This window comes from Silurus meridionalis, chromosome 11 (assembly GCF_014805685.1).
Source record: "Silurus meridionalis isolate SWU-2019-XX chromosome 11, ASM1480568v1, whole genome shotgun sequence".
In the NCBI taxonomy this organism is placed as follows: Eukaryota; Metazoa; Chordata; class Actinopteri; order Siluriformes; family Siluridae; genus Silurus; species Silurus meridionalis.
Window position 1 is genome coordinate 12,380,038 of NC_060894.1, and position 21,555 is coordinate 12,401,592.

Sequence of the window (21,555 nt, forward strand, 5' to 3'; positions counted from 1 at the left end):
TACCAAAGATACAAAAAATGTTTTATTTCACAATAAATATTACTTTTAAAACATAGGCTGGAATAAAATAGGCATAAAAGGAAACCGAGGCTTACCTAAAGCAGGTAAACTAGCCTAATGAGTATGCGGCTACTATATCGCCAGGAGCATAACACCAAATGCACAAGAGCAACACACACACACACACACACACACACACACACACACACACACACACACACACACACAAACACGGTAAGACCAAGCGTGAACACACTGCACCCTGTGATAGAGTCCCACCACCGCACGCCAAGGCCAACTAGCCGTCTGCCTGAAGCCTCGGTTCCTATAACAAAGACACTGTTAACCAAATTTAAAATCACACAAGAAATAATAGAAATAATAATAATTGAATGTTGTGTTTGAATGAATATACAATGAGTCAAACCAAATCATAAAACAAAGCTAGCAAACAAACAAAGTAAAACAAAGCATACAAAATTAAGTAAAACAAAGCATAAACAAAACTAGCAAAGCAAACAAGCATAAAGCTAGCAAAGCAAACAAAGCTAGCAAAGCAGACAAAGTAAAGTAAAACAAAAAGAAAACCAAAGCATAAACAAAGCTAGCAAAGCAAACAAAGCTAGCAAAGCAGACAAAGTAAAGTAACACAAAGCATACAAAATTAAGTAAAACAAAGCAGCAGCATCAAAGTACGTTGCCCCACAGGCCGCACTGAATGACTCCTCTTAAAACTATTCCACCTAAAAAAAGGATTAAGTAGAACATTTATTCATCCCACCAAACACCACAAACCTCAGCAGAGATAGCTACACATACCTTAATATTGTCGTTTCGACCACAAGTCCAGCCGCACAGGCAAATGGACATCAAACCGGCAAGAAGGCACAGGATTACGGCGGGTTCATGTTTAAAAGCAGTCGCCGAGCCACATGGAATGATTACACGTTGGAAACTATAATTCAAATAACGCTAGTTACCACAAACACACACGTTGATACACACTTGCTAGCAAGCACATACCTGTGAGACAGGAAGAGTCTAAACCAGGAAGGGGCGGGCCTCGGGCAATGACACACAAGCGGTAATCACACAACATGGTGCATTAAAAGTCCCCTTTTATATAGTCTTGCATGTATCTGATTGGACAACTGATGCTTTCATGACAATTTAAAGGGACACCCACAGTTCGTCCCACTACATTTGTTTACAGTATGTTCCATTATACATTATCACTTTCAGGTTTTTATTTCTTGACACCAAAAGAACTGTGTCCAAAACATCCACATTTATTTTGGGAAATTTGGTGAAATCACCTTTTTACATTTGTATAGATCCAAATAAGCTTGCGGCTTTGAATAAGCTTGACTTTAATAGTCATTATTTTAATATGTAAAGACGTTGTAGTTAATTTAAGGCAATGCACGTCAATGTTGAGGTCTTTGGGAATGCTGGTGAAATAAAAGTGCCCAGTTGCCACACCAAAATTGTTTTCTGATTTATTCTTTGACAATCAAATACAGTGCCCTCCACAATTATTGGCACCCCTGTTTAAGATGTGGTCGTGGACTTCTAAAAATTCTCCTTTTTTTTAAAACAACATAGAACCCAAATGCAAAAAAAGAGAAAAATCCAACCTTTCATTTAAGTACATAACTTTGGTGGTAAAAAAAATCATACATTTAGAAAAAAAAAAAAACCTTGAAATCATGTGTGCCACAATTATTGGCACCCCTAACAATTCCTCTGAAAAATTTGTTTTTTTTTTTTAATATATTTTTCTGTAGTTGCTAAGGTTGGTCAGGGTATCTAGGGACTTTTAATTAGTAATTCATGATTTCCTGTTTCCCTGGGGTATAAATATGACGTGACACAGAGGCCTAATTCTCTTTGTCAACATGGCAAAGACAAGAGAACACACCATTCAAGTAAGGCAGATGTGTGTCGACCTTCATAAGTCAGGCAATGGTTACAAGAAAATAGCCACTCGCCTTAACTTGCCGGTATCTACAGTCAGAGGAATCATTAAGAAGTTTAAAACAACTGGAACAGTGACAAACAAGGCTGGAAGAGGTCCCAAGTTTATCTTGCCACAACGCACAGTGAGGAGGATGGTAAGAGAAGTAAAAAAATTTCCCAAGCTCACTGTCACAGAATTGCATCTAAGAGTGGCATCTTGGGGTCACAGAGTCTCCAAAACAACTATCAGACGCTCTCTACATGCCAACAAGCTGTTTGGGAGGCATGCAAGGAAAAAGGCTTTTCTCACTAACACTCACAAACGTAAACGTCTGGAGTTTGCTAAGCGGTACTGGGACTTCAACTGGGATCGTGTGCTTTGGTCAGATGAGACTAAGATTGAGCTTTTTGGCAACAAACACTCTAAGTGGGTCTGGCGTAAAACAAAAGATGAGTATGCCGAAAAGCACCTCATGCCCACCGTGAAGTATGGTGGAGGATCTGTGATGCTGTGGGCCTGTTTCTCTTCCAAAGGCCCTGGGAACCTTGTTAGGGTGCATGGCATTATGAACGCTTTGAAGTACCAGGATATTTTAAATAAAAACCTGATGGCCTCTGCCAGAAAGCTGAAGATGGGTCGTCATTGGGTCTTTCAGCAGGATAATGATCCAAAACATGTGGCAAAATCTACACAAAAGTGGTTCAGCAGTCACAAACTCAAGGTCCTCCCATGGCCATCTCAGTCCCCAGACCTCAACCCAATCGAAAACCTGTGGGGCGAGCTAAAGAGAAGAGTGCATAAGAGAGGACCCAGGACACTGGATGATCTAGAAAGATTGTGCAAAGAAGAATGGTCAAAATCCTCTCTCTGTGTTCTCCAATCTTGTGAAATGTTATAGGAGGAGATTAAGTGCTGTCTTGTTGGCAAAAGGAGGTTGTACAAAGTATTAACATCAGGGGTGCCAATAATTGTGTTTCTAAATGTGTGACTTTTTTACCACCAAAGTAATGTACTTAAATGAAAGGTTGGATTTTTCTCTTTTTTTGCATTTGGGTTCTATGTTGTTTTAAAAAAAAGGAGAATTTTTAGAAGTCCACGACCACATCTTAAACAGGGGTGCCAATAATTGTGGAGGGCACTGTATATTTGGATCTTGTAACAAAATTTTTACCAGAGCTGTTATAAAAAATCCAAAGATTTAGATTTTTGCAAAAACTTTGCTGAAGTTTTTATTTAATGAACACAAGCATTGATTAGTTTTGTCTTGTAATACAATAAGATAAGAGATAAGATAAGATAAGATAAACCTTTATTAGTCCCACAATGGGGAAATTTCTATCTTACAGCAGCAAAATTAAGAAATAAAAATAAATCCAAATATATAAAAAAGAATATACAAAGAAATAAAAACAAATAATAATAATAATAATAATAATAATAATAATAAACAAAGAAAAAAAAATAAATGCAAATATATAAAAAAGAATATACAAAGAAATAAAAGCAAAGAAATAAAAACAAATAATAATAATAATAATAATAATAATAATAATAAACAAAGAAATAAAAATAAATGCTAATATATATGCGCACAGGAGAAGAAGCAGGGAGCTCCCTGACACCACCCCCTCCCCCGGGCCCTGACCTGGCGACGAGGCCGGGCAGCGTGGATGCGAGGCATGGAACTCCGCCAGCAGCGCAGGGTCCAGTTGATCCCGCCGGACCACCCATGACCGCTCCTCTGGTCCATATCCCTCCCGGTCTACCAGGTATTCGAGGCGACCCTTGCGCCGTCTGGAATCCAGAACCTCCCTCACAACATAGACAACATAGACTGGTCCACGACCTCTGGCTGGGCAGGCGCAGCGGGCCCACCTGGGGGGTGAGAGACAGGAGAGGCACATGGTTTGGGCAAGGACACATGGAAGGAAGGGTGAATGCGGGACCTCGGCGGCAGTTCAAGTCGGCAGGACACGTCGTTGACCCGGTCGGCGATCCTGAACGGCCCAATGAACCGGGGGCTCAGCTTGCAGCGGGGCAGCTTCAGCTTCAGGTCCTTTGTGGACAGCCACACTAGGTCCCCTGGACAGAAGTGGGGAGAGTCCAGCCGTCGTGCGTCAGCGTGTCGGCGGGTGTTGTGGAGGGCTCGACGCAGCTGGGTGTGTGCTGATTCCCAAACCCAATTGATCTCCCGGGACCAAAAGTCCACCGAGGGCACATTGCTTGGTTCGTCCGACCAGGGGAACAGGGGTGGCTGAAATCCCAGCACGCACTGAAACGGGGTGAGCCCTGGCGAAGCGAGTTCTGTGCATACTCGGCCCACGGCAGAAAACGACACCACTCCTCCTGGTCCTGGCCACAATTTGACTGATCGCTACCTGAGGACTCAGGTAGCGGCTCAACTCCTGGATTTTCCGCTCTGCCTGGCCATTAGACTGCGGGTGGTAACCCGACGTCAGATTCACTGACACCCCCAGGAGTTTGAAAAAGGCCTTCCAGACCCGAGACGTGAACTGAGGGCCCCGCTCTGAGACAATCTCCTCCGGGAGTCCGAAGTTCCGGGAAGACGTGATGGAACAGGGCTTCCGCAGTCTCGAGGGCGGTGGGCAGGCTCTTCATGCAGACAAAGCGGCAGGCCTTGGAAAAGCGGTCCACCACCACCAGGATGCAGGTGTGGCCCTCCGACCTGGGCAGATCTGTTACGAAGTCGATTCCCAGGTGCGACCAGGGACGCTGAGGGACGGGAAGCGGCATCAGCTTGCCCACTGGCAGGTGTGTATGTGTCTATGTAGACCATGACGAATCTCTGGAGGTAGGGCCGAAGTACTTCGTTCATGAACCCCTGAAAGACGCTGGAGAGATAGAGAGGCCTCATAGTGGCTCAGGTCTTATTTGACTGATCGCTATCAGTTTGTTGATGTAAATGGTGAGTTCTCCACACTCTATGAGGTCAAGTTTGGTGTTCCTCAAGGATCTGTCTTAGGCCCACTGCTTTTCTCTTTATATATGCTGCCTCTTGGTGAAATCATTCATAAACATGGGATTCGCTTCCATTGCTATGCTGATGACACACAGCTGTATATTTCAGCAAAGCCAGATGAGCGAGATCAGCTTAACAATGTTGAGAAGTGTGTAAAGGACATTAGACAGTGGATGCTTAATAACTTTCTTCTGCTCAACTCAGATAAGACAGAAGTACTTTTACTAGGACCACATGCAGCTAGAAGTAAACTTTCCGATTACGTAGCATCTCTGGATGGTGTTTCTGTTTCAGCGTGTACGGCTTCCAAAGACCTTGTTGTGATTATTGACCCGAGTCTTTCATTTGAGTCTCATGTGAATAATATTACCAGGATCGCCTTCTTTCACCTTTAGAAATATTGCTAAAATTAGAAATATGATGTCGTTACAGGATGCAGAAAAAATAGTTCATGCTTTTGTTACTTCTAGATTAGACTACTGTAACGCTTTACTGTCTGGGTGTGCGAGTAAGTGCATAAATAAGCTTCAGTTAGTTCAGAATGCAGCAGCAAGAGTCCTCACTAGATCTAGGAAATATGACCATATCACCCCTGTTTTAATCAATCTACACTGGCTCCCAATCAAATCTCGCATTGATTGATTATAAAATATTACTACTGACGTATAAAGCACTTAACGGTCTCGCACCACGGTATCTGAGTGAACTTCTGTACCAGTATGATCCTCCACGCCTACTTAGATCAAAAGGTGCTGGCTATCTGTTGGTTCCTCAAATAATGAAGACTACAGCAGGGCTCTTATAAAGCCCCACAGTTATGGAACAGCCTTCCAACCAGTGTTCGGGACTCGGACACAGTCTCAGTGTTCAAGTCGAGGTTGAAAACTTATTTATCTAGTGAAGCCTTTTATCAGTAGATTTTTCTTAGGTAAAGGCTCAGATCTGGAGGGAACATGGATATAGAGTGTTTGGTGAACTAGTATATTTGTATGCTGTCGTCCCCTCACATTCACACGTTCACTCGGGTTTGTTGATGGTGGTGTGGTGGGTCGTCTCTTATCCCAGAGATCCCTCGTGTCTGTGTTACCTTCTGGTTCTCCCTTTTAGTTATGCTGCCATAGCGAGTCTTGCCGGAGTCCAAACTGCACAGTGACATTAACTTTCATACACCAATAGGGACACTTAAAAATCCATATCCTTCTCTTCCCGTCACCCTCTCTCTCTCTCTCTCTCTCTCTCTCTCTCTCTCGCTCTCTCTCTCGGTCGAGTTAAACATGCTCCTGAGGCTCCAGTGACCACTGTTCCTGCCCCTCTCCCCTCCGTGGATCTTCACACTTCTGTGCAGCTTGGGACGGTCTCTTATCAACACCTTGGGTGGGTCCATGTAATTCCAGAGTAGAACGGGTGCTTTGAGGACGGATTGGACTGTAGTTGGTGTCGGTGGTCTGCTGTACTGACTCGGGAGTGTAGTTTGCTTCTGATCGCCATCACTGTACCCCGCAGCATTGTATATCTGCTTTAAATGGACATTTGGTGCAACCCAGATGAGGATGGGTTCCCTCTTGAGTCTGGTTCCTCTCAAGGTTTCTTCCTTATGCCATCTCAGGGAGTTTTTCCTTGCCACAGTTGCTCATCAGGGACAAACATACTTACAAAGAACATACTTACGTTTAATCACCACATTATCTGTGTAAAGCTGCTTTGAGAAAATGTTCATTGTTAAAAGCGCTATACAAATAAAAATTAATTGAATTGAATTGTGCCCTGAGGGTGTGATAAAGGCCGTCTTCCACTCGTCTCCCCTCCTGATGCGCACCAGGTTGTAAGTGCTCCGGAGATCGAGCTTGGTGAAACCTGCGCCTCCCTCAGGTCCTCCGGGGCAGCGGGCACAAGCGGGAGGGGGTACGGAAGAGGGGCGATCTGCGAGTTTAGCTGTCTGTAGCAGATACAGGGGCGCAGACCTCCGTCCTTCTTTCCCACGAAGAAGAAGCTCGGCGCTGCTGGGGAGGACAAGTGCATGATGAACCCCTGACGGAGAGCCTGCTGCACGTATTCCTCCATCGCTCGGTGCTCAGGAGTGGACAGCGGGTATACACGGCCCTTGGGTAGCTTCGCACAGGGGAGCAGGTCAATGCAGCAGTCCCAAGGTCGATGAGGGGGGAGACGGGTGGCGGCCTGCGCACTGAACACGTCCTCAAACTACCGGTACTCCTTTGGGATCTCCACCTGCGTCTTGGTCGTGGCCTCCTCCACCCGGGTGGCACCTATCACCGCCCCTGGGACCCGCATTGGAAGTTGGGAGAGAAAGTGCTCCTTACAGTGGGGACTCCACTCCAGGATGTCACAGGGGTCCCAGGAACACCTCGGCGCATGCTTCTGTAACCACGGTCTCCCCAGGATCACACTGACTGTGGAACTCTCCAGGACCAGGAACTGGATTTCCTCTCGATGAAAGAGCCCCACTTGTAGCATTACCACCGGCGTGCATTTGGACAGTGGTGAAATGTTTGTTGGTAGCTGCACAGTACTCACCGCAGCACGAGCAGGGCGTGTGGGGCACCGAGAGATGGAGTGCCCCTGTGACCTGCAGTACAGACACCTCCCAGCGGCCAGGCGGCGGGTCCTCTCTCTCCTAGATAGCCCTTGAGAGCCCAGCTGCATTGGTTCAACATCCAGGGCAGCGGTTGCACCTTGCAGAGCTTCAGGTTGAGGTGGAGTTGGGTGGCATGCTGCCAAGCGCTGGGAGAGCTCGATGGATTTTTGTATAAAGCTCTCCAACCCCACTGAGTCTTCATGCACCGCCTTTGCCTGTTTAATTTCCGGATTTAACCCCAGCCGATAAATACTGAGCAGCGCTGACTCGTTCCAGCCACTAGATGCCACCAGGGTGCGAAATTGGAGGCTGTAGTCGATGATGCTGTCATTCCCCTGACGTAAGCTGAGCAGCTAGTCGGCCGTGGTAAGGACTCCGGAGCCGGCGCAAAAAAACTTCCAGGAAGTGCGCAGTAAACCAGGCATAGGAGTGTGTAACTGGGCCGGCGGCTTCCCACAGTGACTGCGTTTAAGCCTGCGCTCTCCCAGAGAGGAGGGAGATGAAAAAAGCCATCTTTGACCGTTCAGTGGAAAATCGCTGTGGTTGCATTTCGATATACAAGTCCACCTGAAGCAGGACACCATGGCATTCAGGCGCTGCTCCGGAGAATGTTGCCGGGAGCGCCATGGGACTGCCAGTGAATGCAGGGGAGGTTGCCGAGACGCTGTGAATGGGAAAGCTGCTCGGAGTGCGGCGATGAGGTTCCAAATCGGATCGGATGCCGCGTGGGGTTGCTCCTCTATCGCGAGGTAAGCGCTGGGTAGATCCTCTCACTTGTTTTCTTTCTTTCCTTTTCTTTTTCCTTTTTTCTGTTAGGCGGGAGTGAATGAGGCGGAAGCCGAGTCACCAGCAAACAGAGTTTAATGAATAAACCGTTGTAGAGCAAACACACAGAGTCCAACAGTGACAATAACGGAGCGAGTGAGGTGCTTATGTGCTGTGTGTGTAACGAGAGACAGGTGTGTGGAATCAGTATGATGGCGAGGAGCTCCGGACGGGTGGGGCGCGGACAGGAGAAGAAGCAGGGAGCTCCCTGACAATAACAGTATATACACAGTACAATGTATAAATACAAATACGGGGAGAGAAAAAAGTACGCATTTCAGGTAATATTTCATGGTGGTATTACACCTAATTTCGGGTAATATTGCACATAATATTGCACATGATTCATGTAATATTGCACACAGGTAATGTTATTGCACAGCTAAAAAGTAATTACAGTGTTGTATTTTGGTGACTGGTTTTACTGGGAACAGCTTTGGTTGTAAAATCTAATAGCAGCAGGGAGGAAAGACCTTCTGTAACGCTCCTTCAGACACTTATGATGTTTCAGTCTGTCACTGAAGGAGCTGCTCAGTGATGTAACGGTTACATACAGGGGTGAGAGGCGTTCTGCAGCAATGATGATAGTTTTGCTACCATCCTCCTTTCTCCCACCTCCTGTACAGTGTCCAGGGGAATCCCCAGTACTGAGCTGGCCTTCCTGATCAGCTTGTCAAGTCTCTTCCTGTTTGCAGTAGAGATGCTGCTGCCCCAGCAGACCACTCCATAGAATATGGCTGAGGCCACCACAGAGACAAAAAAGGTCTTCAGTAGCTCTCCTTGCACTCCAAAAGACCTTAGTCTCCTCAGCAGAAAGAGTCTGCTCTGCCCTTTCTTATAAATTGCCTCAGTGTTGTCTGTCCAGTCTAGTTTGTTGTTTAGGTGAACACCCAGGTATTTTCTAAGAGTCCACTCTCACAATGTCCTTTCCCTGAATGTTCACTGGTGATAAAGTTTGTTTGTGCCTATGGAAATCCACCACCAGTTCTTTCGTTTTCCCCGCATTTATCTGGAGGCAGCTCCGTTGGCACCAGTCCACAAAGTTCTGTATAAGTCCACTGTACTCCCTGTCATCATCATCCATGATCAGACCGACGATGGCAGAGTCATCAGAGAACTTCTGTAGGTGACAGGTTGCTGAGCTGAACATGAAGTCTGCAGTGTAGATGGTGAAGAGGAACGGGGCTAGAACCATACCCTGCGGGGCTCCAGTGTTGCAGACAATCATGTCACTCACAGTCACGAGTCCTCACATAGTGTGGTCGGGCTGTGAGGTAGTCCAGTATCCAGGCAGACAGATGATGGTCCACTCCCATGTACACCATCTTATCCCTCAGGAGCGCAGGTTGGATGGTGTTAAAAGCACTAGAGAAGTCAAAAAACATGACTCTTACAGTGCTCCCAGCCTTTTTCAGATGTGAAATAACCTGATTTAGGAGGAAGATGACTGCGTCTTCCACTCCAATGCCAGGTTGGTAGGCAAACTGAAGTGGATCCATTGATGGGCTCACCAGAGGTCGGAGATGAGTGAGCACCAGCCTCTCCAATGTTTTCATCAGATGCGAGGTCAGTGCTACTGGTCGATAGTCTCTGAAGTCTTTTGGGCACGACGTCTTTGGAACAGGCACCACGCAGGATGTTTTCCATATCTGTGGCACCTTTCCCAGCTTCAGGCTCAGGTCAAACAGCAATATGCCGCACAGCTGGTCTGCACAGGTCTTAAGTAGCCTGGAGCTGATGCCGTCTGGGCCTGCAGCCCTCCTTACTTTGATCTTCCTGAGCTCCATTCTCACCTGGGCTTCTGTCAGGGGAAGTGTGTATTGGATGGAGTGTTGACTGGAGGGAATTGGCAGGGGGGGTTAGGTGTGTTGTGTATTGTGTGTGAGCTGATAGTTGTGTAGAGAGAGGTGGGGCTGGAGCTGCTTGCTGTGGAAGCAGAGAGGGGGATTGCAGCAGGGGGGACTGGATGGGGGCAGGGGAGGGTAGCTGATCAAATCTGTTAAAGAATAGATTGAGATCATTCACCCACTTCTGGTCACCCTTAGCCTGAAAACTGGACTCCTTATGACCCGTGATGGTTTTGAGCCCCTTCTACACACTGCTGACATTGTTCTGCTGCAGCTGATCCTCCATCTTCCTCCAGTAGCATGCTTTTCCTTCCCTGATCTTCTTTCTCAGTTCTCTCTGGACAGTTTTTTAGCTCATCCTTGTTTCCTGATTTAAACACCCTCTTCTTCTCTTTAAGGAAAATCTTTATATTAGGGTTAATCCACGGTTTGTTGTTGGGAAAACACAGTACAGTCCTGGTGGGTATTGTATTCTCCACACAGAAGTTAATGTAATACGTAATACCGGAATACGGTCTGTTAGACTGTCAATATCCTCCCCATGTGGACTGCACAATTCCTCCCACATAGTTGTTTCAAAACAGTCTTTCAGAGCCTTACTGGTCTCATCAGACCATGTCATCACTGTGCGGGAGGTAGCTGGTTGCCTGCATACAACGGGTTTGTACACAGGTAGGGGATGATCCAGGTTGTGATCTGATCTTCCCAAGGGGGGGAGGGCTGCTCATTTATAAGCCTCCTTTGAGTTGGCATAGAATAAATCCAGTATTTTATTGTCTCTGGTGTGGCATGAAACATACTGGGTGAATGTGGGCAGAGTGGAGGATGGAGGGGCATGATTAAAATCTCCAGAGATAATGAGAAGTGCATTTGGGCTCTGTGTTAAGTCTGTTAACAACAGAATGCAGCACATCGCATGACTATTCACCATCAGCAGAGGGGGGAATATACACAGCTATCGCGATAACATGCGAGAATTCCCTCTGCAGATAGTATGGCCTCATGCTAGCGGCTAACTGCTCAATGTCCTTTCAGCAGATCTGCTCTTCATTAGTGATGTGACCAGTATTACACCATCTATTATTCACAAACACTGCCAGTCCTCCTCCCTTTCTCTTACCGCTCTCCATCATTCTGTCCGCGTGCAGTAAATCAAATCCATCCAGAGCCACGGTCGTATCCGGTGTTAGCTTGGTTAGCCATGACTCCGTGAACAGCATGATGCTACACTCCCGGAATTCCCTCTGATGTTGGGTAAGAGCCGCTAGCTCGTCCATCTTGTTGGGTAAAGATCTTACATTTCCCAAAACGATGGACGGGAGAGTTGGTCTGTAACGTCTCCTTTTATTCCGACACATATCTCCAGCATGGTTCCCTTGTCTTTTCCTTCTTAGCTCGCAGGGAATATCCATTTTTTCTTCTAGTAGCATCGGCGTGTTCCGGAATGCTAACAGCTGATCCCTGGTGTAAACAATAGGACCGTGGCTGGGAACAGAGTTTCCAGACACGACTGTGAACAAAGTCCAAAAAAGCAGGAAAAGTAGAGCAAACTCTGTGACTTTGTTAGTGTCCATTGTGCAGTTTGCAACTTTAACGCGTACAAACAAAAAAGAAAAAAACACAAAGTGCCGGAACACTATAAAATTAATAAAAAAAAAGCACAAACTTAACGGGAGCTACTGCAACAGGCTGCCACTTTAGCTGCCTACACTCAAAGTATAATAACGTCAATAACAATTTAGAACACTAAAGAATATAAATGGAAACTTGGCAAGGTAAAGCCATTTAAACTTGATGTGAAAATGAACGTTCACAATTCTTATAGATATATATTTGTATAAATATAAAAAATATTTGCAGCAAAAAGCAAAACAAAGTTTCTTCCAACTGTTTTTGGAAGGCTTATACCTTCCCAAATCCAAGAGAGCATTTTATGGCAAGGAACATTAATTCCCTAAATTCCTCTTCTTCTGACACACCTCTTGGAAGATCACCTCCTGGAGTCAGAGCACAGGTAGAAGCATACGGAATTCTTCGGGTTGACTCCTCTTGGTCATAAAATTCCACCTGGCACTTTTGCCAGTGGAGGGATAGTATCTGCTGCTGTCACCAAAACTAGGACATCTTCAAAGGATATGCCAACTTCTTCCTCTGTTTGTGTGTAAAACAAACTGTAAAAGGCAAGAAGCAAATATAATTACATTATAAAACAGTGTGCATTTGAAGAAACACTTGCCTTGAATTAACATAAGCCAGCACGCCCACTGGAAGACTGTGTCCTCCTCAAAGTCTCGCTTGTTGCTTCCTGGTGAACTCCAGACAATGTTGAAGAGGTCTCTGACTTCATGTCTTGTCAGTCTACCTCTTGTGTTGTTAAACATTGGGAGAAAGGCTGTTGAATTAATAAGAACCACCTTTCCACAACTTGCCACAGGAGTTCAGCCCAGTGGAAAACTGCTGAATCACACTTGCCACTTTAAACCGAAAAGAAAAAGTAATAATTAAGGCCAGTTCACACCAAGGACGATAACTATAAAGCTAACAATAAATATATAGTTCTAAAAATCATTGTCAATTTTAAAGATCAATATTGTTAAATGGCGTTGTGATGTCATTGCGTGAAGATGTCATTGCATAATCACAATGTAAAATTGTCACATCAAATCTCAGCAAAAAAAAATATTTTACAAAGCAAAAAATAATCCTGTTTAGCCTATGAATTAAGATTATTTTTCTTAATCCAATGATTTATTGTCCACTCTTGTGTGTATATATATATATATATATATATATATATATATATATATATATATATATATATATACACATATATACATACATACATACACAAATCATCATTGCATAATGGCTGTTTTGTTTATCATGATTAATGTCTTATTTTTATCTACAATATAACAGTTGCACAATTATTGCACCTAAACATGGGGGATAAAATGATGAAACCTGTTATTTTTCAGAAATCAACTCAGTAAACAACAGTCCTGTGCTATGAGCACTGCCACTTCGCTATAGTTAAGTTGGTGTACAATTTGGATGTGCTGGTCAATGTAATACTTGTACCACCTTTCCTCCACTGTAATTGGATGGTAGGGCAATTATGACATTGACTAGTGCAGCACCTTATCCACTGATCTATAAAAAACAGATTTCTCTGAGGTCATAAGTAAATATTGTTATTTCCACATATTCTATTAACTTAATATGAAATTATCTGATTTTAATGAGAAAACATTTCACGTTTTCAGTTTTAAAGTCTCCCTGTACATTCTTACAATGCAATGTAAATGCAAATGTCCTATTCATATAATTGGTTACATATTTAGTAGGTCAGGAACTTCCCAGCTTATTGAAGACTTGAGTTTATCTTTATTACAGTAGTTGACATATCAGATCCGACACCTCAATTATTAAACATAACAAAGTGGTCATAATGGTGTCTGAATAAAGATTACTCCAAGCTAGATAATGCAGGTAAACCTTGAATTTCAATAAAATATAATAATATAGTCATAGGCTTGTATTGTAATAAAACATTTATAACCGAAAAGATTTACACTAATAACATGTATAATATATAACATAATATTTGAAGGCCTATGTTTAATATTTTCTGTACAATATTTTCTGTGGGGTGTCACCACACAAGCTGGACAGCATCTGACCCAAACAAGTTTATCTTAGTCTCATCAGAACACGAGACATGATTTCAGTAATTCTTGGACAGGCTGTCTTCAGCAGATACTAAAATTTTAACTGCTCTAATACAAGACAGAGAAATTTGCATGGTCCTGTCAAGCAGAAAAAAAACTCTAAGTATTATCCCTTTAGAAGATATACTAGAATGTTTCCTGAAATGTGAGGGATGAGATACTGTGTGTGATATATATACACAAACCCGATTCCAAAAAAGTTGGGACACTGTACAAATTGTGAATAAAAACAGAATGCAATGATGAAGTTTCAAATTTCTATATTTTATTCAGAATACAACATAGATGACATATCAAATGTTTACAAGGCCATGTTTACCGCTGTGTGGCATCCCCTCTTCTTTTTATAACAGTCTGCAAACATCTGGGGACTGAGGAGACAAGTTGTTCAAGTTTAGGAATAGGAATGTTGTCCCATTCTTCTAGTTGTCCCCAAGTTTCTAGTACCCCATACCATCAGAGATGCAGGCTTCTCAACTGAGCGCTGATAACAACTTGGGTTGCCCTTATCTTCTTTAGTCTGGATGACACGGCGTCCCAGTTTTGCAAAAAAAACTATAAATTTTGATTCATCTGACTTTGCCACAGTCCATTTTAAATGAGCCTTGGCCCAGAGAAAATGCCTGCGCTTCTGGATCATGTTTAGATATGGCTTATTTTTTGACCTATAGAGTTTTATGGCATGTTGGCACAGTGGATTGTGTTCACCGACAATGCTTTCTGGAAGCATTCCTGAGCCCATGCTGTGATTTCCATTATAGTAGCATTCCTGTATGTGATGCAGTGCCGTCTAAGGGCCCGAAGATCACAGGCATCCAGTATGGTTTTCCGGCCTTGACCCTTACGCACAGAGATTGTTCCAGATTCTCTGATTCTTTGGATATTATGCACTGTAGATGATGATAACGTCAAACTCTTTGCAATTTTTTTCTGAGAAACTCCTTTCTGATATTGCTCCACTATTTTTTGCAGCAGCATTGGGGGAATTGGTGATCCTCTGCCCATCTTGACTTCTGAGAGACACTGCCACACTGAAAGACTCTTTTTATACCCAATCATGTTGCCAATTGACCTAATAAGTTGAAAATTGGTCCTCCAGCTGTTTCTTATATGTACATTTAACTTTTTTGGAATGTGTAGGTCTCATGAAATCCAAAATGAGCCAAAATGGCATGACATTTCAAAATGTCTCACTTTCAACATTTGATATGTTAGCTATATTGTATTGTGAATAAACTAAGTTTATGAGATTTGTAAATTATTGCATTTCTTTTTTATTCACAATTTGTACAGTGTCCCAACTTTTTTGGAATCGGGATATATACATATACAGTGGAACCCGGTTATGTCAATGTCCTAGGGGGTCGCCAAAAAGCATCGAGGTAACCGATGATCTAGATAAACGAAAATCAAAATGGCGGCAATATATTAACGTGCTTGAAATTTCTTTATGTACATGATGTGCGTTAATAAATGAGAATGTGCATACACGTGTTTTTGGAGAGGTTTTTTTACACAACAGCGTTGCCGCGATTTGTTTGATGAAGGCATGCTATAAAAATACATACAGTACATGTTTATCTGTCAGGAATCCACCTGGCACGCCCCCGCACATATGGTGCTCGTTTATCATCATCACTGGCTCCTATTTAAACTTCCACACTCTCACTGTCCGTTATTGTTGGTATATGTTGGTTCACGGCGGTCGTTGTTATCGCGCATGCGTATCCCGGTACGTGCCTTCCCACCGGCACTCTCTCAACGGCTGCTCTTTTCTTCCCAAAGCGCACTGCGGATTCCCCCCGATCCTTCTATGATTTTGGATGGTCATCACACGTTCCGCTCCGCCAAGCGCGGCTTTCGCCTCCCGTTCATCGCATAACATTTAACAACAAAAGGCATATGTGCACTAACTAACAGCAGAGATTCACCAGTATACAATACAACACCTGTAGCAGCTGTAAGCCTTGATTTTTCCGCCACTTCTGCGAGTTCTTTTGTGGCTGCACCGAGATAACCGATGTTAAATGGCAAATTTTTCCCCCTTTGTGCTCGAGATATCAGGGTTCGGCGACATAAAAAAAGCCGACCGAACCGATAAAAAATGCTTAGAAAAAGCGAGAATTTGGCGGTTCCACTTCAAAAACGTCGACTTAATAGGGTTGTCGAGGTAACCGAGGGCGAGATAACCGGGGTTCCACTGTATATATATATATATATATATATATATATATATATATGTGACCAGTTGAAATAAATGATGTTGTGGTTCCTGTTGCACCTGTTGTGCCCGATGTGGCCTCTATTATCGCTTCAATTCCATGCAATCAGACACAATTCTTGATTGACTTGTGTTCTGCCTTTTTCAGCGTTCCTGTAGAAGAGCCCTGGAAAAAATGTAAACCAGCAATAGGTACAGCTGATCTGGATATGCACATCGCCGAGTATTCTGCTGCTCTGGTTGATACACTGTCAAAACATTATGAACTGGTCTCTAAATCTCTACCTGTCATCCCTCTGACACCAAACCATCCCTTCCGGGTGGGGGATGCTGTTCTGGTTAAATCTCTAAAACCCAGGTGATTGGGTGAATGCAGAAATAGTCGCGATCACACGCACAGGTGTATTAACCAACCTTTTTCCACAGTGAATCCATGCTACCAGAATCAAGAAATGTCCCACTGGAGGTGATCCCTCTTAAGTTTTGTGTGTACATGTTCCCTGTGTATCACAATTTTTCTTTATGTTACAGAAGCATAGCCTTTTGACCTCCCTATGAGTTCTCTAGGAGATGTGTATCGGTTCCTGTCATCATCTATCGAGGTTCGGTGACAACTCCTCAGACCCTTCTGTGCCGACTCTTTGGGCATCCTCACAACTGCAGGACGTGTCAAGGAAAAAGCGGAACGACAATCTCTCATCAATCCAGGGAGGTAACACAACCAGTGACCAGTATGGTTGTCATTTTTCTCCTAATCGTCAGCCTTGGGGCTGGGATTCCCGCCCAGGCCCAACCACACGACAACACCTTCTGGCAATACGCCAACTGGACGGCTCGTCAGCACACAGCAGGTCCATGCTATGTGTGTCAGCAGTTACCATCTGCGGTAGGGTCCAAGTCCCTAATACCCAACTCCCGGCATGAGACTGAAATCCTTAATGCTGCCGAATCCACCTGTATGAATGCCTTCTGTCTGAATGATCCTGTAATCCCAGATTCTCAGATACACAACCTTACACATCGTGATCGTTGTCTTCTCGTTTGTAATAGACCAACTCAGAAACTGATAAACCTCCTGATTGCGGTCACAGTAGCCTGGACCCATTCCTCGGAGAAGGAACTATTTAGCCCTACCTCCATAAAACCTCGCATTTCAAAAGAGTATGTTTTCCCCTTGTGCTTCCACCGTGATAGACCCATTTCCCTCGGGGTCACCCACAACCGCCTTTGCGCACATACCTTTTCTGAGTATTTCGTCAATCAAACATGTCCTGACACGTGTATCTGTTCTCGGATTCACCCAGGTAATGGCACTGTATATAAAACAGAGGATTGGTATTGGGTGTGTGGGAAGCAAGTATATATGTATCTAACGCATAATTGGGGTGGGGTGTGTGCACTTACCCGATTCGGCTCGTCGTCATATATATATTCGGACACCTCAACCAAACACAGACCCGGCAGAAACGGTCCGCTGTTTTTGATCCTGCCTTCCCTTCCCCTGAACATCAGCTTAAATCCCATTTTGTTAAGTTTTGGGACGCCTTTTTCCCACAATATGGTATTACCCAGTTGTGGAATCAGATAGAAGTCACCCATTATCACCTGGCCACTTTAATTAATGAAACCCTCATCGCTGTTGATGATATACGTACTGAGCTCACTGCTTTGCGCCTGACAACCCTACACAATAGATTAGCTTTAGATATCCTGCTGGCTGAAAAGGGAGGCGTATGTGCATTGGTGGGGGATGGTTGTTGCACATACGTCCCTGACAACGACGATGAACACGGAGTTATAGATCAGGCAGTTGAGAAAATGCGCACCACGGCTCAGGCTCTTAAGGATGACGAAAAAGGTAATCAAGGTAGGGGATGGGGATGGTTGTATACTCTGTTTGGTCATTGGTCACCGTACATTTCTTTGATAATCCCGACTGTCATCGTTTTCCTGTTGCTATGCCTGTTTGGACCATATATTTTTCAATGTATCCAGAGATCATTCACCCGTATGCTTTCTGGTTATCAACACTTCCCTCATGTTTCTGATTATTATCCTATTCCTATGCGACATGTCTGTTAGTTTAAGTTGTGGTTTATCCATTCTTATTTATCATGGGAAAAACGGGGGAATTGTAAGATATCCTTGATCACTAGTCCTAGATTACGTTGACCCAGAACACTCAGTTCTTGTCTATATCCGCTCTTTATACGCTTACGCTGTAAGAATACCCAGACTGTCGCCTTTTGGTATGACTAATCCTCGCTTTGTTGTTTCTGCTAAACGAATAACATGACCAGATGTGGAATTATTATCGTTAAGCGTTTTTATGTTCTCACAGTATGGTAATATGTATCTTGTTGCCATTAGTAGTTATAGTAATTCTGCTGTATGCTTCTAGAATAACCTTTTTGTATGTTTCTGTTGACCATACCCTGAACTATCCTTTTGTGGCATGTGTTACTTTGCTCGTACACACAAAGTGGTTCCTGTATTTCTGTTTTAGGCTTATCTTTTGCAGGCTCAACATAACCTTGTGTCTCTTGTTGTCTCTCCTAACTTTCACTTCTGTTCACACACACACACACACACACACACACACACACACACACACACACACACACACACACACATACACACACACCTGGCAGCCCTGCCTTTTTCTCTCCATCTCTTTGGAAGTATATCTTCATGTGTGAAACATATAAACTTTGGAACTTTTCTCTGAAAGCTGACTTGTGTTTTTCATTGAGACTTCCCCGTGCACGTAGGAGAGCAGAGATCGAGAGGAAAGGCTGAATTCAGGGGTATCCTGTCCAGGGGACAGAAGGCAATCCTGCCCAAGCGGCAGAGGATAAAACATTCCTGTAATGGGTCCTTCATATTTTTGTAACTTTTTTTAGGTTTAATTTTTCTTTTGGGTTCAATCTATTTTCCTGGGTGAATAAATAACCCAGGTGGCATAGTCGGTTCCTTTTTATTTCTAATACCTTTAACCAAAGGTTACAATCTTGGCGCCGTCGACAGGATTCTTTGGGTGTGTAAAGCAGAGACGTGATTCTTTATTTTTTGTGTGTGATATTAATTTTGGTGTTTGATTATTAATTTTTGTTTTGATCTTGAAACAGCAGCTAGCGCATTAGTTTTTTTTTGTTTTGTGCATTTTCCTCTCCTTTCTTTCTAATTAGGCTGTCACTATGAAGGAGGAGATGCAGCAATTGCGAGACTTGGTGGCCCAGCTTAAGGCTGATAATGAATGCTTACGTTACGAACGGGTTGAGGTACAGGCAAGTGTTGCACCCTCTGAGTCTAATGAAAAAGGGGTAGATGTGCACTCAATGTCTCCCACCAATGGTAATTCAGTAGTGACAGAAAGGTTGATTTATGTCCCTAGGGAAAGGAAATGCCCTGTTTTTAGAGGCCGCACCGGGATTTCTTTGACTGATTGCTTAGAGGACGTGAAGACTAGTATGCGCGTTCACCAATTATCCATTATTGATAAAGCACACTTTTTGTATGATCATTTACAAGGGGAAGCTAGTGTAGTGAGGTCCTTTATGGGGACTTTTATCTTAAAATGTTCCTTTTTTTTAAAAGCATAAAAAAGCGTAGCCCCTTTAAGAGGTAGGCCCCAGTGAGTGCATTGCCCCTTTAAGAGGAAGTGTCCCGATTAGCGTGAGCGAATGAACAAACGCTTCGGATTCCGTACTCTTATAAAGTGTCTGAGCAGCTGTGAGGAATGGTTGCTGCTTGATTGTCTGTTTGTTTCATCGTCAGATTTCTTCTCTAATAAGGTGAGCAATCGATGTTTTCTTTTGTGTTCAGGTAGAAACAAGTATTGTTTTATGGGGTTTTTCTCTTCCATAGGCTGCGTTTATCCTTCATGTGCAAGTGTTGTGCATTTAATAAGAGGTAAGGGAGGATAATTTTCCCCTTTTGGTGTTTGGTTGCTATCCTGCTTTTTAATCTGTAAGAGTTTGGTTTTAGGGTGATCAGATTTGCTCTTTGGCGGCTGGACTGTGGATGTGCTGTTTGTTTGCCATTTGAGTGTGGTATTGTTGTGCAGGCCTGGTTAAATGGAGGGGTTCGTAGGGTTTTTTTTAATAAATAATGCTAAACGTGTGGTTTTTTTTAGTTATGATGTGATTATGCAGTTCTAATGTTTTATTTTGTTTTTTTTAGGAACTGCATTTGGTCACTGCTGTCCTTTACCCTTTATTTTTGGGTTTTGTGATTTAATGTTTGTTTGGTTTTCTTTATTTAAGGCACCCATCACGTTGTATGGATGCTGTGTTTAGCTGATTGTTAAAAAGACTATAGGGGGATTGTTTGCAGATATTTTACTGTATGATAACCAACTGATTTTGTGTATCTGTTCCTTTCCAGTGGATCATCTGGGAGCACTGGTTGGATTGTGGGTGTTGGTCCTTTGATGGTGGAATCTGTGCTACGGTTTACACTGCATGCTGTGTGAATTTTATGAATTTACGGTGTGTGGCACTTTGCATGTGTGTGGGTGTGCGCGTGCGTGTGTTTGTTGATGTGTTTTTCTTTACAGGCACCATTTTGGGTGAACCTTTTGGGGTTAAAGTGGGCCTGCACCTGTGGCCTGTCAGTCTTCCTTTGTATCCACTGGAATGTTTGGTGTTAATTGGTAATTGTAACAGTTGGTATCCTTTTAATATGATTCATGTTGCAGTTTTAAATAAAATAAGGTACCAATAATAAAGGTTTATATTTTAACTGATTCTGGATGTGTTGAGGAGGTTAATAAAATTCAACACTAAAATAAGAAATCTGTCTCTGTTCCTTTTTATTTGGTACACACTGAACCTGTTTAATTTAAATTAGTATTTCCCATGGGTAGATCCCAGGGTGGCGTAGTCGAGTAACAAGTACATATCGGGGTCTTTTGGGCCCCTCACGCTACAATCTGCCGTAGTCGGCAGGACGTGTATAAACAGACATTTTTCTTTATTTTTGTCCCCCTGTAGTTCTTTTTGGTTGTTGTGGTTTTTTTTGTTTTGTTTAGAAGGACTGCGGTGTATCAAAATTCACTATTCAACAAGCATTGTAAGAGGCTTCTGGTGGACACGATTTCCTGGTCTTCATTAAGATGGACAACGAGCTGCAGGAGCTTCGAGACTTGGTGATCCAGTTAAGGGCAGAAAATGAGAGACTTGTACATGAACGGACTGAGGTGACATTAGTACCTTCATCAGGGGCCTCTGGTTCTAACAACCCTGGTTCACATAATAATTTTACCCCAACAACGGGCTCTGAACGTCTTTTATATGTGCCACGAGAGAGAAAATGTCCCTTGTTCCTTGATGTAGGGCTCAATATTGTTGAATGGATTGAAGAGGTACGTGCAAGTATTCGGGCTCGACATTTAGCC

General features: G+C 43.5%; 2 long non-coding RNA genes across 2 annotated transcripts; one reads left to right on the forward strand and one right to left on the reverse strand.

The window, feature by feature from the left end:
• Positions 1–1,190, reverse strand: LOC124393695. The gene is made up of 2 exons (XR_006927351.1): positions 820–1,190; positions 1–325 (listed from the first exon to the last, which is right to left on the reverse strand). It is a non-coding gene; the product is annotated as an uncharacterized LOC124393695 (long non-coding RNA).
• An 18,556-nt stretch (positions 1,191–19,746) lies between these two features.
• LOC124393985 lies at positions 19,747–20,904 on the forward strand. Its single transcript, XR_006927414.1, has 2 exons — positions 19,747–20,241; positions 20,340–20,904. It is a non-coding gene; the product is annotated as an uncharacterized LOC124393985 (long non-coding RNA).
• Positions 20,905–21,555: the final 651 nt, after the last annotated feature.